Below are 16,814 nucleotides of genomic sequence, written 5' to 3'. Positions count from 1 at the left end.
AGATTGTAGCAATGTGAAACTTCCTGACTTGTAGTGAGCTTCCATGAGACTTTGTCCTGCTGAGGGTAAATATAATCACAAGTCTCTGTGGCGCAATTGGTTAGCGCCTTATGCTGTTAGTTTAAAGGTTGGTGATTTGAGCCCACCCAGAGATGCTATCTTTCCATTTATAGTGATGTGGAAAGACCTTCCTGGATTTACAGTAAGCTCGCTTTTGACCTGCTTTGTTTCCTATTGTCACATGTGATTGGTGTGTTGTTGAACATGAAAGATGACAAGTTCCTATACCTGCTGCTATACTATACCTAAATGGCTATCACTGGTCTTTGATCTTCTGTTACTCAATAGCTTGATCATTCTGTGGTCTCCATGGAACATATCATTTATTCATATTAATCCGGCAAGTATGACAATGTAAATGATGTCAATCTGGCATGAAAACCCTTAGCATTTAAATGTATTTCGCTTGAAGGACAATGTTGATCCAGTATGTGTGTGTTTGTGTGAATATGTGTGCCTATACGCCATGAAAGTGACTCGCCATTACATCATTCTTCCAGGGTCAGTCCCCTAATTATTTTGAATGGGCTTGGCGATCATATATTACATTCGTGAAAACGCAGTTGTTTAAGATATATATTTATCAAATTATATTCGTGATTGTGGCTGAATTTACTCCTGCCAGATGCCTTTTTATATAATGTTGTGCTGACGAACATTGTGCTACATTTTTGCCCTTTTAAGGCCATTCAAAAAGCTAACAAACGTTAGAAAACTACAGGGCTACTTCCTTGAAAATGTTGCGGCACTTTCGATGCACGTTGACACAACCATTGGAACAAAGTGTTGTTGTTTCGTAAACTCCATGTACAGTTGGATGAGATCACGGATGGCCAGCGATCAAGTGTCAGGGTCAGTCACACATCAAGTCTCTGTGGCGCACTTGGTTAGAGAGTTAGACTGTTAATCTAAAGGTTGGTGGTTTGAGCCCACCCAGGGACGAGACTTTTCACTTTGTTGTGCTCCATGATGCGGATGTGACATCCTGGACCTGTAATGAGATTCCCTGTTACTTTGTCCTGCTGAGGGTCAATGCCAACACAAGCCTCTCTAGTGCAGTCAGTTATTGTGTTTGACAATCTATCTAAAGATTGGTGCTTCGACACCACCCATGGATGACATTCTTCAGATTGTAGCAATGTGAAACTTCCTGACTTGTAGTGAGCTTCCATGAGACTTTGTCCTGCTGAGGGTAAATATAATCACAAGTCTCTGTGGCGCAATTGGTTAGCGCCTTATGCTGTTAGTTTAAAGGTTGGTGATTTGAGCCCACCCAGAGATGCTATCTTTCCATTTATAGTGATGTGGAAAGACCTTCCTGGATTTACAGTAAGCTCGCTTTTGACCTGCTTTGTTTCCTATTGTCACATGTGATTGGTGTGTTGTTGAACATGAAAGATGACAAGTTCCTATACCTGCTGCTATACTATACCTAAATGGCTATCACTGGTCTTTGATCTTCTGTTACTCAATAGCTTGATCATTCTGTGGTCTCCATGGAACATATCATTTATTCATATTAATCCGGCAAGTATGACAATGTAAATGATGTCAATCTGGCATGAAAACCCTTAGCATTTAAATGTATTTCGCTTGAAGGACAATGTTGATCCAGTATGTGTGTGTTTGTGTGAATATGTGTGCCTATACGCCATGAAAGTGACTCGCCATTACATCATTCTTCCAGGGTCAGTCCCCTAATTATTTTGAATGGGCTTGGCGATCATATATTACATTCGTGAAAACGCAGTTGTTTAAGATATATATTTATCAAATTATATTCGTGATTGTGGCTGAATTTACTCCTGCCAGATGCCTTTTTATATAATGTTGTGCTGACGAACATTGTGCTACATTTTTGCCCTTTTAAGGCCATTCAAAAAGCTAACAAACGTTAGAAAACTACAGGGCTACTTCCTTGAAAATGTTGCGGCACTTTCGATGCACGTTGACACAACCATTGGAACAAAGTGTTGTTGTTTCGTAAACTCCATGTACAGTTGGATGAGATCACGGATGGCCATCGATCAAGTGTCAGGGTCAGTCACACATCAAGTCTCTGTGGCGCACTTGGTTAGAGAGTTAGACTGTTAATCTAAAGGTTGGTGGTTTGAGCCCACCCAGGGACGAGACTTTTCACTTTGTTGTGCTCCATGATGCGGATGTGACATCCTGGACCTGTAATGAGATTCCCTGTTACTTTGTCCTGCTGAGGGTCAATGCCAACACAAGCCTCTCTAGTGCAATCAGTTAGTGTGTTTGACAATCTATCTAAAGATTGGTGCTTCGACACCACCCATGGATGACATTTTTCAGATTGTTGCGATGTGAAACTTCCTGACTTGTAGTGAGCTTCCATGAGACTTTGGCCTGCTGAGGGTGAATATAATCACCAGTCTCTGTGGCGCAATTGGTTAGCGCCTTAGGCCGTTAGTTTAAAGGTTGGTGATTTCAGCCCACCCAGAGTTGCTATCTTTCCATTTATAGTGATGTGGAAAGACCTTCCTGGATTTACAGTAAGCTCGCTTTTGACCTGCTTTGTTTCCTATTGTCACATGTGATTGGTGTGTTGTTGAACATGAAAGATGACAAGTTCCTATACCTGCTGCTATACTATACCTAAATGGCTGTCAATGGTCTCTGATATTATGTTACTCAATAGCTTGATCATTCTGTGGTCTCCGTGGAACATATAATTTATTCATATTAATCCGGCAAGTATGACAATGTAAATGATGTCAATCTGGCATGAAAACCCTTAGCATATAAATGTATTTCGCTTGAAGGACAATGTTGGTCCAGTATGTGTGTGTTTGTGTGAATATGTGTGCCTATACGCCATGAAAGTGACTCGCCATTACATCATTCTTCCAGGGTCAGTCCCCTAATTATTTTGAATGGGCTTGGCGATCATATATTACATTTGTGAAAACGCAGTTGTTTAAGATATATATTTATCAAATTATATTCGTGATTGTGGCTGAATTTACTCCTGCCAGATGCCTTTTTATATAATGTTGCGCTGACGAACATTGTGCTACATTTTTGCCCTTTTAAGGCTATTCAAAAAGCTAACAAACGTTAGAAAACTACATGGCTTCTTCCTTGAAAATGTTGCGGCACTTTCGATGCACGTTGACACAACCATTGGAACAAAGTGTTGTTGTTTCGTAAACTCCATGTACAGTTGGATGAGATCACGGATGGCCAGCGATCAAGTGTCAGGGTCAGACACACAACAAGTCTCTGTGGCGCAATTGGTTAGCGCGTTCGACTGTTAATCTAAAGGTTGGTGGTTCGAGCCCACCCAGGGACGAGAGTTTTCAGTTTGTTGTGCTCCATGATGCGGATGTGACATCCTGGACCTGTAATGAGATTCCCTGTTACTTTGTCCTGCTGAGGGTCAATGCCAACACAAGCCTCTCTAGTGCAGTCAGTTATTGTGTTTGACAATCTATCTAAAGATTGGTGCTTCGACACCACCCATGGATGACATTCTTCAGATTGTAGCAATGTGAAACTTCCTGACTTGTAGTGAGCTTCCATGAGACTTTGTCCTGCTGAGGGTCAATATAATCACAAGTCTCTGTGGCGCAATTGGTTAGCGCCTTAGGCCATCATTTTAAAGGTTGGTGATTTCAGCCCACCCAGAGATGCTATCTTTCCATTTATAGTGATGTGGAAAGACCTTCCTGGATTTACCGTAAGCTCGCTTTTGACCTGCTTTGTTTCCTATTGTCACATGTGATTGGTGTGTTGTTGAACATGAAAGATGACAAGTTCCTATACCTGCTGCTATACTATACCTAAATGGCTGTCAATGGTCTCTGATATTATGTTACTCAATAGCTTGATCATTCTGTGGTCTCCGTGGAACATATAATTTATTCATATTAATCCGGCAAGTATGACAATGTAAATGATGTCAATCTGGCATGAAAACCCTTAGCATATAAATGTATTTCGCTTGAAGGACAATGTTGGTCCAGTATGTGTGTGTTTGTGTGAATATGTGTGCCTATACGCCATGAAAGTGACTCGCCATTACATCATTCTTCCAGGGTCAGTCCCCTAATTATTTTGAATGGGCTTGGCGATCATATATTACATTTGTGAAAACGCAGTTGTTTAAGATATATATTTATCAAATTATATTCGTGATTGTGGCTGAATTTACTCCTGCCAGATGCCTTTTTATATAATGTTGCGCTGACGAACATTGTGCTACATTTTTGCCCTTTTAAGGCTATTCAAAAAGCTAACAAACGTTAGAAAACTACATGGCTTCTTCCTTGAAAATGTTGCGGCACTTTCGATGCACGTTGACACAACCATTGGAACAAAGTGTTGTTGTTTCGTAAACTCCATGTACAGTTGGATGAGATCACGGATGGCCAGCGATCAAGTGTCAGGGTCAGACACACAACAAGTCTCTGTGGCGCAATTGGTTAGCGCGTTAGACTGTTAATCTAAAGGTTGGTGGTTCGAGCCCACCCAGGGACTAGAGTATTCAGTTTGTTGTGCTCCATGATGCGGATGTGACATCCTGGACCCTGTTACTTTGTCCTGCTGAGGGTCAATGCCAACACAAGCCTCTCTAGTGCAATCAGTTAGTGTGTTTGACAATCTATCTAAAGATTGGTGCTTCGACACCACCCATGGATGACATTTTTCAGATTGTAGCGATGTGAAACTTCCTGACTTGTAGTGAGCTTCCATGAGACTTTGGCCTGCTGAGGGTGAATATAATCACAAGTCTCTGTGGCGCAATTGGTTAGCGCCTTAGGCCGTTATTTTAAAGGTTGGTGATTTCAGCCCACCCAGAGATGCTATCTTTCCATTTATAGTGATGTGGAAAGACCTTCCTGGATTTACCGTAAGCTCGCTTTTGACCTGCTTTGTTTCCTATTGTCACATGTGATTGGTGTGTTGTACAACATGAAAGATGACAAGTTCCTATACCTGCTGCTATACTATACCTAAATGGCTGTCAATGGTCTCTGATATTATGTTACTCAATAGCTTGATCATTCTGTGGTCTCCATGGAACATATAATTTATTCATATTAATCCGGCAAGTATGACAATGTAAATGATGTCAATCTGGCATGAAAACACTTAGCATATAAATGTATTTCGCTTGAAGGACAATGTTGGTCCAGTATGTGTGTGTTTGTGTGAATATGTGTGCCTATACGCCATGAAAGTGACTCGCCATTACATCATTCTTCCAGGGTCAGTCCCCTAATTATTTTGAATGGGCTTGGCGATCATATATTACATTTGTGAAAACGCAGTTGTTTAAGATATATATTTATCAAATTATATTCGTGATTGTGGCTGAATTTACTCCTGCCAGATGCCTTTTTATATAATGTTGCGCTGACGAACATTGTGCTACATTTTTGCCCTTTTAAGGCTATTCAAAAAGCTAACAAACGTTAGAAAACTACATGGCTTCTTCCTTGAAAATGTTGCGGCACTTTCGATGCACGTTGACACAACCATTGGAACAAAGTGTTGTTGTTTCGTAAACTCCATGTACAGTTGGATGAGATCACGGATGGCCAGCGATCAAGTGTCAGGGTCAGACACACAACAAGTCTCTGTGCCGCAATTGGTTAGCGCGTTAGACTGTTAATCTAAAGGTTGGTGGTTCGAGCCCACCCAGGCACGAGAGTTTTCAGTTTGTTGTGCTCCATGATGCGGATGTGACATCCTGGACCTGTAATGAGATTCCCTGTTACTTTGTCCTGCTGAGGGTCAATGCCAACACAAGCCTCTCTAGTGCAGTCAGTTATTGTGTTTGACAATCTATCTAAAGATTGGTGCTTCGACACCACCCATGGATGACATTCTTCGGATTGTAGCAATGTGAAACTTCCTGACTTGTAGTGAGCTTCCATGAGACTTTGTCCTGCTGAGGGTCAATATAATCACAAGTCTCTGTGGCGCAATTGGTTAGCGCCTTAGGCCGTTATTTTAAAGGTTGGTGATTTCAGCCCACCCAGAGATGCTATCTTTCCATTTATAGTGATGTGGAAAGACCTTCCTGGATTTACCGTAAGCTCGCTTTTGACCTGCTTTGTTTCCTATTGTCACATGTGATTGGTGTGTTGTTGAACATGAAAGATGACAAGTTCCTATACCTGCTGCTATACTATACCTAAATGGCTGTCAATGGTCTTTGATCTTCTGTTACTCAATAGCTTGATCATTCTGTGGTCTCCATGGAACATATCATTTATTCATATTAATCCGGCAAGTATGACAATGTAAATGATGTCAATCTGGCATGAAAACCCTTAGCATTTAAATGTATTTCGCTTGAAGGACAATGTTGATCCAGTATGTGTGTGTTTGTGTGAATATGTGTGCCTATACGCCATGAAAGTGACTCGCCATTACATCATTCTTCCGGGGTCAGTCCACTAATTATTTTGAATGGGCTTGGCGATCATATATTACATTTGTGAAAACGCAGTTGTTTAAGATATATATTTATCAAATTATATTCGTGATTGTGGCTGAATTTACTCCTGCCAGATGCCTTTTTATATAATGTTGCGCTGACGAACATTGTGCTACATTTTTGCCCTTTTAAGGCTATTCAAAAAGCTAACAAACGTTAGAAAACTACATGGCTTCTTCCTTGAAAATGTTGCGGCACTTTCGATGCACGTTGACACAACCATTGGAACAAAGTGTTGTTGTTTCGTAAACTCCATGTACAGTTGGATGAGATCACGGATGGCCAGCGATCAAGTGTCAGGGTCAGACACACAACAAGTCTCTGTGGCGCAATTGGTTAGCGCGTTAGACTGTTAATCTAAAGGTTGGTGGTTCGAGCCCACCCAGGGACTAGAGTATTCAGTTTGTTGTGCTCCATGATGCGGATGTGACATCCTGGACCCTGTTACTTTGTCCTGCTGAGGGTCAATGCCAACACAAGCCTCTCTAGTGCAATCAGTTAGTGTGTTTGACAATCTATCTAAAGATTGGTGCTTCGACACCACCCATGGATGACATTTTTCAGATTGTAGCGATGTGAAACTTCCTGACTTGTAGTGAGCTTCCATGAGACTTTGGCCTGCTGAGGGTGAATATAATCACAAGTCTCTGTGGCGCAATTGGTTAGCGCCTTAGGCCGTTATTTTAAAGGTTGGTGATTTCAGCCCACCCAGAGATGCTATCTTTCCATTTATAGTGATGTGGAAAGACCTTCCTGGATTTACCGTAAGCTCGCTTTTGACCTGCTTTGTTTCCTATTGTCACATGTGATTGGTGTGTTGTACAACATGAAAGATGACAAGTTCCTATACCTGCTGCTATACTATACCTAAATGGCTGTCAATGGTCTCTGATATTATGTTACTCAATAGCTTGATCATTCTGTGGTCTCCATGGAACATATAATTTATTCATATTAATCCGGCAAGTATGACAATGTAAATGATGTCAATCTGGCATGAAAACCCTTAGCATATAAATGTATTTCGCTTGAAGGACAATGTTGGTCCAGTATGTGTGTGTTTGTGTGAATATGTGTGCCTATACGCCATGAAAGTGACTCGCCATTACATCATTCTTCCAGGGTCAGTCCCCTAATTATTTTGAATGGGCTTGGCGATCATATATTACATTTGTGAAAACGCAGTTGTTTAAGATATATATTTATCAAATTATATTCGTGATTGTGGCTGAATTTACTCCTGCCAGATGCCTTTTTATATAATGTTGCGCTGACGAACATTGTGCTACATTTTTGCCCTTTTAAGGCTATTCAAAAAGCTAACAAACGTTAGAAAACTACATGGCTTCTTCCTTGAAAATGTTGCGGCACTTTCGATGCACGTTGACACAACCATTGGAACAAAGTGTTGTTGTTTCGTAAACTCCATGTACAGTTGGATGAGATCACGGATGGCCAGCGATCAAGTGTCAGGGTCAGACACACAACAAGTCTCTGTGCCGCAATTGGTTAGCGCGTTAGACTGTTAATCTAAAGGTTGGTGGTTCGAGCCCACCCAGGCACGAGAGTTTTCAGTTTGTTGTGCTCCATGATGCGGATGTGACATCCTGGACCTGTAATGAGATTCCCTGTTACTTTGTCCTGCTGAGGGTCAATGCCAACACAAGCCTCTCTAGTGCAGTCAGTTATTGTGTTTGACAATCTATCTAAAGATTGGTGCTTCGACACCACCCATGGATGACATTCTTCGGATTGTAGCAATGTGAAACTTCCTGACTTGTAGTGAGCTTCCATGAGACTTTGTCCTGCTGAGGGTCAATATAATCACAAGTCTCTGTGGCGCAATTGGTTAGCGCCTTAGGCCGTTATTTTAAAGGTTGGTGATTTCAGCCCACCCAGAGATGCTATCTTTCCATTTATAGTGATGTGGAAAGACCTTCCTGGATTTACCGTAAGCTCGCTTTTGACCTGCTTTGTTTCCTATTGTCACATGTGATTGGTGTGTTGTTGAACATGAAAGATGACAAGTTCCTATACCTGCTGCTATACTATACCTAAATGGCTGTCAATGGTCTTTGATCTTCTGTTACTCAATAGCTTGATCATTCTGTGGTCTCCATGGAACATATCATTTATTCATATTAATCCGGCAAGTATGACAATGTAAATGATGTCAATCTGGCATGAAAACCCTTAGCATTTAAATGTATTTCGCTTGAAGGACAATGTTGATCCAGTATGTGTGTGTTTGTGTGAATATGTGTGCCTATACGCCATGAAAGTGACTCGCCATTACATCATTCTTCCAGGGTCAGTCCCCTAATTATTTTGAATGGGCTTGGCGATCATATATTACATTCGTGAAAACGCAGTTGTTTAAGATATATATTTATCAAATTATATTTGTGATTGTGGCTGAATTTACTCCTGCCAGATGCCTTTTTATATAATGTTGCGCTGACGAACATTGTGCTACATTTTTGCCCTTTTAAGGCCATTCAAGAAGCTAACAAACGTTAGAAAACTACAGGGCTACTTCCTTGAAAATGTTGCGGCACTTTCGATGCACGTTGACACAACCATTGGAACAAAGTGTTGTTGTTTCGTAAACTCCATGTACAGTTGGATGAGATCACGGATGGCCAGCGATCAAGTGTCAGGGTCAGAAGCACAACAAGTCTCTGTGGCGCAGTTGGTTAGCGCGTTAGACTGTTAATCTAAAGGTTGGTGGTTCGAGCCCACCCAGGGACGAGAGTTTTCAGTTTGTTGTGCTCCATGATGCGGATGTGACATCCTGGACCTGTAATGAGATTACCTGTTACTTTGTCCTGCTGAGGGTCAATGCCAACACAAGCCTCTCTAGTGCAGTCAGTTAGTGTGTTTGACAATCTATCTAAAGATTGGTGCTTCGACACCACCCATGGATGACATTCTTCAGATTGTAGCAATGTGAAACTTCCTGACTTGTAGTGAGCTTCCATGAGACTTTGTCCTGCTGAGGGTCAATATAATCACAAGTCTCTGTGGCGCAATTGGTTAGCGCCTTAGGCTGTTAGTTTAAAGGTTGGTGATTTGAGCCCACCCAGAGATGCTATCTTTCCATTTATAGTGATGTGGAAAGACCTTCCTGGATTTACAGTAAGCTCGCTTTTGACCTGCTTTGTTTCCTATTGTCACATGTGATTGGTGTGTTGTTGAACATGAAAGATGACAAGTTCCTATACCTGCTGCTATACTATACCTAAATGGCTGTCAATGGTCTCTGATCTTCTGTTACTCAATAGCTTGATCATTCTGTTGTCTCCGTGGAACATATCATTTATTCATATTAATCCGGCAAGTATGACAATGTAAATGATGTCAATCTGACATGAAAACCCTTAGCATATAAATGTATTTCGCTTGAAGGACAATGTTGGTCCAGTATGTGTGTGTTTGTGTGAATATGTGTGCCTATACGCCATGAAAGTGACTTGCCATTACATCATTCTTCCAGGGTCAGTCCCCTAATTATTTTGAATGGGCTTGGCGATCATATATTACATTTGTGAAAACGCAGTTGTTTAAGATATATATTTATCAAATTATATTCGTGATTGTGGCTGAATTTACTCCTGCCAGATGCCTTTTTATATAATGTTGCGCTGACGAACATTGTGCTACATTTTTGCCCTTTTAAGGCTATTCAAAAAGCTAACAAACGTTAGAAAACTACATGGCTTCTTCCTTGAAAATGTTGCGGCACTTTCGATGCACGTTGACACAACCATTGGAACAAAGTGTTGTTGTTTCGTAAACTCCATGTACAGTTGGATGAGATCACGGATGGCCAGCGATCAAGTGTCAGGGTCAGACACACAACAAGTCTCTGTGGCGCAATTGGTTAGCGCGTTAGACTGTTAATCTAAAGGTTGGTGGTTCGAGCCCACCCAGGGACGAGAGTTTTCAGTTTGTTGTGCTCCATGATGCGGATGTGACATCCTGGACCTGTAATGAGATTCCCTGTTACTTTGTCCTGCTGAGGGTCAATGCCAACACAAGCCTCTCTAGTGCAGTCAGTTATTGTGTTTGACAATCTATCTAAAGATTGGTGCTTCGACACCACCCATGGATGACATTCTTCAGATTGTAGCAATGTGAAACTTCCTGACTTGTAGTGAGCTTCCATGAGACTTTGTCCTGCTGAGGGTAAATATAATCACAAGTCTCTGTGGCGCAATTGGTTAGCGCCTTAGGCTGTTAGTTTAAAGGTTGGTGATTTGAGCCCACCCAGAGATGCTATCTTTCCATTTATAGTGATGTGGAAAGACCTTCCTGGATTTACAGTAAGCTCGCTTTTGACCTGCTTTGTTTCCTATTGTCACATGTGATTGGTGTGTTGTTGAACATGAAAGATGACAAGTTCCTATACCTGCTGCTATACTATACCTAAATGGCTGTCACTGGTCTTTGATCTTCTGTTACTCAATAGCTTGATCATTCTGTGGTCTCCATGGAACATATCATTTATTCATATTAATCCGGCAAGTATGACAATGTAAATGATGTCAATCTGGCATGAAAACCCTTAGCATTTAAATGTATTTCGCTTGAAGGACAATGTTGATCCAGTATGTGTGTGTTTGTGTGAATATGTGTGCCTATACGCCATGAAAGTGACTCGCCATTACATCATTCTTCCAGGGTCAGTCCCCTAATTATTTTGAATGGGCTTGGCGATCATATATTACATTCGTGAAAACGCAGTTGTTTAAGATATATATTTATCAAATTATATTCGTGATTGTGGCTGAATTTACTCCTGCCAGATGCCTTTTTATATAATGTTGCGCTGACGAACATTGTGCTACATTTTTGCCCTTTTAAGGCCATTCAAAAAGCTAACAAACGTTAGAAAACTACAGGGCTACTTCCTTGAAAATGTTGCGGCACTTTCGATGCACGTTGACACAACCATTGGAACAAAGTGTTGTTGTTTCGTAAACTCCATGTACAGTTGGATGAGATCACGGATGGCCAGCGATCAAGTGTCAGGGTCAGATGCACAACAAGTCTCTGTGGCGCAGTTGGTTAGCGCGTTAGACTGTTAATCTAAAGGTTGGTGGTTCGAGCCCACCCAGGGACGAGAGTTTTCAGTTTGTTGTGCTCCATGATGCGGATGTGACATCCTGGACCTGTAATGAGATTACCTGTTACTTTGTCCTGCTGAGGGTCAATGCCAACACAAGCCTCTCTAGTGCAGTCAGTGTGTTTGACAATCTATCTAAAGATTGGTGCTTCGACACCACCCATGGATGACATTCTTCAGATTGTAGCAATGTGAAACTTCCTGACTTGTAGTGAGCTTCCATGAGACTTTGTCCTGCTGAGGGTCAATATAATCACAAGTCTCTGTGGCGCAATTGGTTAGCGCCTTAGGCTGTTAGTTTAAAGGTTGGTGATTTGAGCTCACCCAGAGATGCTATCTTTCCATTTATAGTGATGTGGAAAGACCTTCCTGGATTTACAGTAAGCTCGCTTTTGACCTGCTTTGTTTCCTATTGTCACATGTGATTGGTGTGTTGTTGAACATGAAAGATGACAAGTTCCTATACCTGCTGCTATACTATACCTAAATGGCTGTCAATGGTCTCTGATCTTCTGTTACTCAATAGCTTGATCATTCTGTGGTCTCCATGGAACATATCATTTATTCATATTAATCTGGCTAGTATGACAATGTAAATGATGTCAAACTGGCATGAAAACCCATAGCATTTAAATGTATCTCGCTTGAAGGACAATGTTGGTCCAGTATGTCTGTGTTTGTGTGAATATGTGTGCCTATACGCCATGAAAGTGACTCGCCATTACATCATTCTTCCGGGGTCAGTCCACTAATTATTTTGAATGGGCTTGGCGATCATATATTACATTTGTGAAAACGCAGTTGTTTAAGATATATGTTTTTTAAATTATGTTTGTTATTGTGGCTGAATTTACTCCTGCCAGATGCCTTTTTATATAATGTTGTGCTGACGAACATTGTGCTACATTTTTGCCCTTTTAAGGCCATTGAAAAAGCTAACAAACGTTAGAAAACTACAGGGCTACTTCCTTGAAAATGTTGCGGCACTTTCGATGCACGTTGACACAACCATTGGAACAAAGTGTTGTTGTTTCGTAAACTCCATGTACAGTTGGATGAGATCACGGATGGCCAGCGATCAAGTGTCAGGGTCAGTCACACATCAAGTCTCTGTGGCGCACTTGGTTAGAGAGTTAGACTGTTAATCTAAAGGTTGGTGGTTTGAGCCCACCCAGGGACGAGACTTTTCACTTTGTTGTGCTCCATGATGCGGATGTGACATCCTGGACCTGTAATGAGATTCCCTGTTACTTTGTCCTGCTGAGGGTCAATGCCAACACAAGCCTCTCTAGTGCAATCAGTTAGTGTGTTTGACAATCTATCTAAAGATTGGTGCTTCGACACCACCCATGGATGACATTTTTCAGATTGTAGCGATGTGAAACTTCCTGACTTGTAGTGAGCTTCCATGAGACTTTGGCCTGCTGAGGGTGAATATAATCACAAGTCTCTGTGGCGCAATTGGTTAGCGCCTTAGGCCGTTATTTTAAAGGTTGGTGATTTCAGCCCACCCAGAGATGCTATCTTTCCATTTATAGTGATGTGGAAAGACCTTCCTGGATTTACCGTAAGCTCGCTTTTGACCTGCTTTGTTTCCTATTGTCACATGTGATTGGTGTGTTGTACAACATGAAAGATGACAAGTTCCTATACCTGCTGCTATACTATACCTAAATGGCTGTCAATGGTCTCTGATATTATGTTACTCAATAGCTTGATCATTCTGTGGTCTCCATGGAACATATAATTTATTCATATTAATCCGGCAAGTATGACAATGTAAATGATGTCAATCTGGCATGAAAACCCTTAGCATATAAATGTATTTCGCTTGAAGGACAATGTTGGTCCAGTATGTGTGTGTTTGTGTGAATATGTGTGCCTATACGCCATGAAAGTGACTCGCCATTACATCATTCTTCCAGGGTCAGTCCCCTAATTATTTTGAATGGGCTTGGCGATCATATATTACATTTGTGAAAACGCAGTTGTTTAAGATATATATTTATCAAATTATATTCGTGATTGTGGCTGAATTTACTCCTGCCAGATGCCTTTTTATATAATGTTGCGCTGACGAACATTGTGCTACATTTTTGCCCTTTTAAGGCTATTCAAAAAGCTAACAAACGTTAGAAAACTACATGGCTTCTTCCTTGAAAATGTTGCGGCACTTTCGATGCACGTTGACACAACCATTGGAACAAAGTGTTGTTGTTTCGTAAACTCCATGTACAGTTGGATGAGATCACGGATGGCCAGCGATCAAGTGTCAGGGTCAGACACACAACAAGTCTCTGTGCCGCAATTGGTTAGCGCGTTAGACTGTTAATCTAAAGGTTGGTGGTTCGAGCCCACCCAGGCACGAGAGTTTTCAGTTTGTTGTGCTCCATGATGCGGATGTGACATCCTGGACCTGTAATGAGATTCCCTGTTACTTTGTCCTGCTGAGGGTCAATGCCAACACAAGCCTCTCTAGTGCAGTCAGTTATTGTGTTTGACAATCTATCTAAAGATTGGTGCTTCGACACCACCCATGGATGACATTCTTCGGATTGTAGCAATGTGAAACTTCCTGACTTGTAGTGAGCTTCCATGAGACTTTGTCCTGCTGAGGGTCAATATAATCACAAGTCTCTGTGGCGCAATTGGTTAGCGCCTTAGGCCGTTATTTTAAAGGTTGGTGATTTCAGCCCACCCAGAGATGCTATCTTTCCATTTATAGTGATGTGGAAAGACCTTCCTGGATTTACCGTAAGCTCGCTTTTGACCTGCTTTGTTTCCTATTGTCACATGTGATTGGTGTGTTGTTGAACATGAAAGATGACAAGTTCCTATACCTGCTGCTATACTATACCTAAATGGCTGTCAATGGTCTTTGATCTTCTGTTACTCAATAGCTTGATCATTCTGTGGTCTCCATGGAACATATCATTTATTCATATTAATCCGGCAAGTATGACAATGTAAATGATGTCAATCTGGCATGAAAACCCTTAGCATTTAAATGTATTTCGCTTGAAGGACAATGTTGATCCAGTATGTGTGTGTTTGTGTGAATATGTGTGCCTATACGCCATGAAAGTGACTCGCCATTACATCATTTTTCCAGGGTCAGTCCCCTAATTATTTTGAATGGGCTTGGCGATCATATATTACATTCGTGAAAACGCAGTTGTTTAAGATATATATTTATCAAATTATATTTGTGATTGTGGCTGAATTTACTCCTGCCAGATGCCTTTTTATATAATGTTGCGCTGACGAACATTGTGCTACATTTTTGCCCTTTTAAGGCCATTCAAGAAGCTAACAAACGTTAGAAAACTACAGGGCTACTTCCTTGAAAATGTTGCGGCACTTTCGATGCACGTTGACACAACCATTGGAACAAAGTGTTGTTGTTTCGTAAACTCCATGTACAGTTGGATGAGATCACGGATGGCCAGCGATCAAGTGTCAGGGTCAGAAGCACAACAAGTCTCTGTGGCGCAGTTGGTTAGCGCGTTAGACTGTTAATCTAAAGGTTGGTGGTTCGAGCCCACCCAGGGACGAGAGTTTTCAGTTTGTTGTGCTCCATGATGCGGATGTGACATCCTGGACCTGTAATGAGATTACCTGTTACTTTGTCCTGCTGAGGGTCAATGCCAACACAAGCCTCTCTAGTGCAGTCAGTTAGTGTGTTTGACAATCTATCTAAAGATTGGTGCTTCGACACCACCCATGGATGACATTCTTCAGATTGTAGCAATGTGAAACTTCCTGACTTGTAGTGAGCTTCCATGAGACTTTGTCCTGCTGAGGGTCAATATAATCACAAGTCTCTGTGGCGCAATTGGTTAGCGCCTTAGGCTGTTAGTTTAAAGGTTGGTGATTTGAGCCCACCCAGAGATGCTATCTTTCCATTTATAGTGATGTGGAAAGACCTTCCTGGATTTACAGTAAGCTCGCTTTTGACCTGCTTTGTTTCCTATTGTCACATGTGATTGGTGTGTTGTTGAACATGAAAGATGACAAGTTCCTATACCTGCTGCTATACTATACCTAAATGGCTGTCAATGGTCTCTGATCTTCTGTTACTCAATAGCTTGATCATTCTGTTGTCTCCGTGGAACATATCATTTATTCATATTAATCCGGCAAGTATGACAATGTAAATGATGTCAATCTGACATGAAAACCCTTAGCATATAAATGTATTTCGCTTGAAGGACAATGTTGGTCCAGTATGTGTGTGTTTGTGTGAATATGTGTGCCTATACGCCATGAAAGTGACTTGCCATTACATCATTCTTCCAGGGTCAGTCCCCTAATTATTTTGAATGGGCTTGGCGATCATATATTACATTTGTGAAAACGCAGTTGTTTAAGATATATATTTATCAAATTATATTCGTGATTGTGGCTGAATTTACTCCTGCCAGATGCCTTTTTATATAATGTTGCGCTGACGAACATTGTGCTACATTTTTGCCCTTTTAAGGCTATTCAAAAAGCTAACAAACGTTAGAAAACTACATGGCTTCTTCCTTGAAAATGTTGCGGCACTTTCGATGCACGTTGACACAACCATTGGAACAAAGTGTTGTTGTTTCGTAAACTCCATGTACAGTTGGATGAGATCACGGATGGCCAGCGATCAAGTGTCAGGGTCAGACACACAACAAGTCTCTGTGGCGCAATTGGTTAGCGCGTTAGACTGTTAATCTAAAGGTTGGTGGTTCGAGCCCACCCAGGGACGAGAGTTTTCAGTTTGTTGTGCTCCATGATGCGGATGTGACATCCTGGACCTGTAATGAGATTCCCTGTTACTTTGTCCTGCTGAGGGTCAATGCCAACACAAGCCTCTCTAGTGCAGTCAGTTATTGTGTTTGACAATCTATCTAAAGATTGGTGCTTCGACACCACCCATGGATGACATTCTTCAGATTGTAGCAATGTGAAACTTCCTGACTTGTAGTGAGCTTCCATGAGACTTTGTCCTGCTGAGGGTAAATATAATCACAAGTCTCTGTGGCGCAATTGGTTAGCGCCTTAGGCTGTTAGTTTAAAGGTTGGTGATTTGAGCCCACCCAGAGATGCTATCTTTCCATTTATAGTGATGTGGAAAGACCTTCCTGGATTTACAGTAAGCTCGCTTTTGACCTGCTTTGT

General features: G+C 41.4%; 8 non-coding genes across 8 annotated transcripts; all 8 read left to right on the top strand.

The window, feature by feature from the left end:
• The first annotated feature begins 3,302 nt into the window (after positions 1-3,302).
• trnan-guu (transfer RNA asparagine (anticodon GUU)) lies at positions 3,303-3,376 on the top strand. The gene has a single exon. It is a non-coding gene; the product is annotated as a tRNA-Asn (tRNA).
• A 1,113-nt stretch (positions 3,377-4,489) lies between these two features.
• trnan-guu (transfer RNA asparagine (anticodon GUU)) lies at positions 4,490-4,563 on the top strand. Its single transcript has one exon. It is a non-coding gene; the product is annotated as a tRNA-Asn (tRNA).
• Positions 4,564-6,849: 2,286 nt separating this feature from the next.
• Positions 6,850-6,923, top strand: trnan-guu (transfer RNA asparagine (anticodon GUU)). Its single transcript has one exon. It is a non-coding gene; the product is annotated as a tRNA-Asn (tRNA).
• Positions 6,924-9,209: 2,286 nt separating this feature from the next.
• On the top strand, positions 9,210-9,283 carry trnan-guu (transfer RNA asparagine (anticodon GUU)). Its single transcript has one exon. It is a non-coding gene; the product is annotated as a tRNA-Asn (tRNA).
• A 1,113-nt stretch (positions 9,284-10,396) lies between these two features.
• trnan-guu (transfer RNA asparagine (anticodon GUU)) lies at positions 10,397-10,470 on the top strand. Its single transcript has one exon. It is a non-coding gene; the product is annotated as a tRNA-Asn (tRNA).
• Positions 10,471-11,583: 1,113 nt separating this feature from the next.
• trnan-guu (transfer RNA asparagine (anticodon GUU)) lies at positions 11,584-11,657 on the top strand. Its single transcript has one exon. It is a non-coding gene; the product is annotated as a tRNA-Asn (tRNA).
• A 3,483-nt stretch (positions 11,658-15,140) lies between these two features.
• On the top strand, positions 15,141-15,214 carry trnan-guu (transfer RNA asparagine (anticodon GUU)). The gene has a single exon. It is a non-coding gene; the product is annotated as a tRNA-Asn (tRNA).
• Positions 15,215-16,327: 1,113 nt separating this feature from the next.
• Positions 16,328-16,401, top strand: trnan-guu (transfer RNA asparagine (anticodon GUU)). The gene has a single exon. It is a non-coding gene; the product is annotated as a tRNA-Asn (tRNA).
• Positions 16,402-16,814: the final 413 nt, after the last annotated feature.

This window comes from Salmo salar, chromosome 07 (assembly GCF_965601325.2).
Source record: "Salmo salar chromosome 07, fSalSal1, whole genome shotgun sequence".
Taxonomy (NCBI): Eukaryota; Metazoa; Chordata; class Actinopteri; order Salmoniformes; family Salmonidae; genus Salmo; species Salmo salar.
This window is presented reverse-complemented; position numbering and strand designations above follow the sequence as displayed.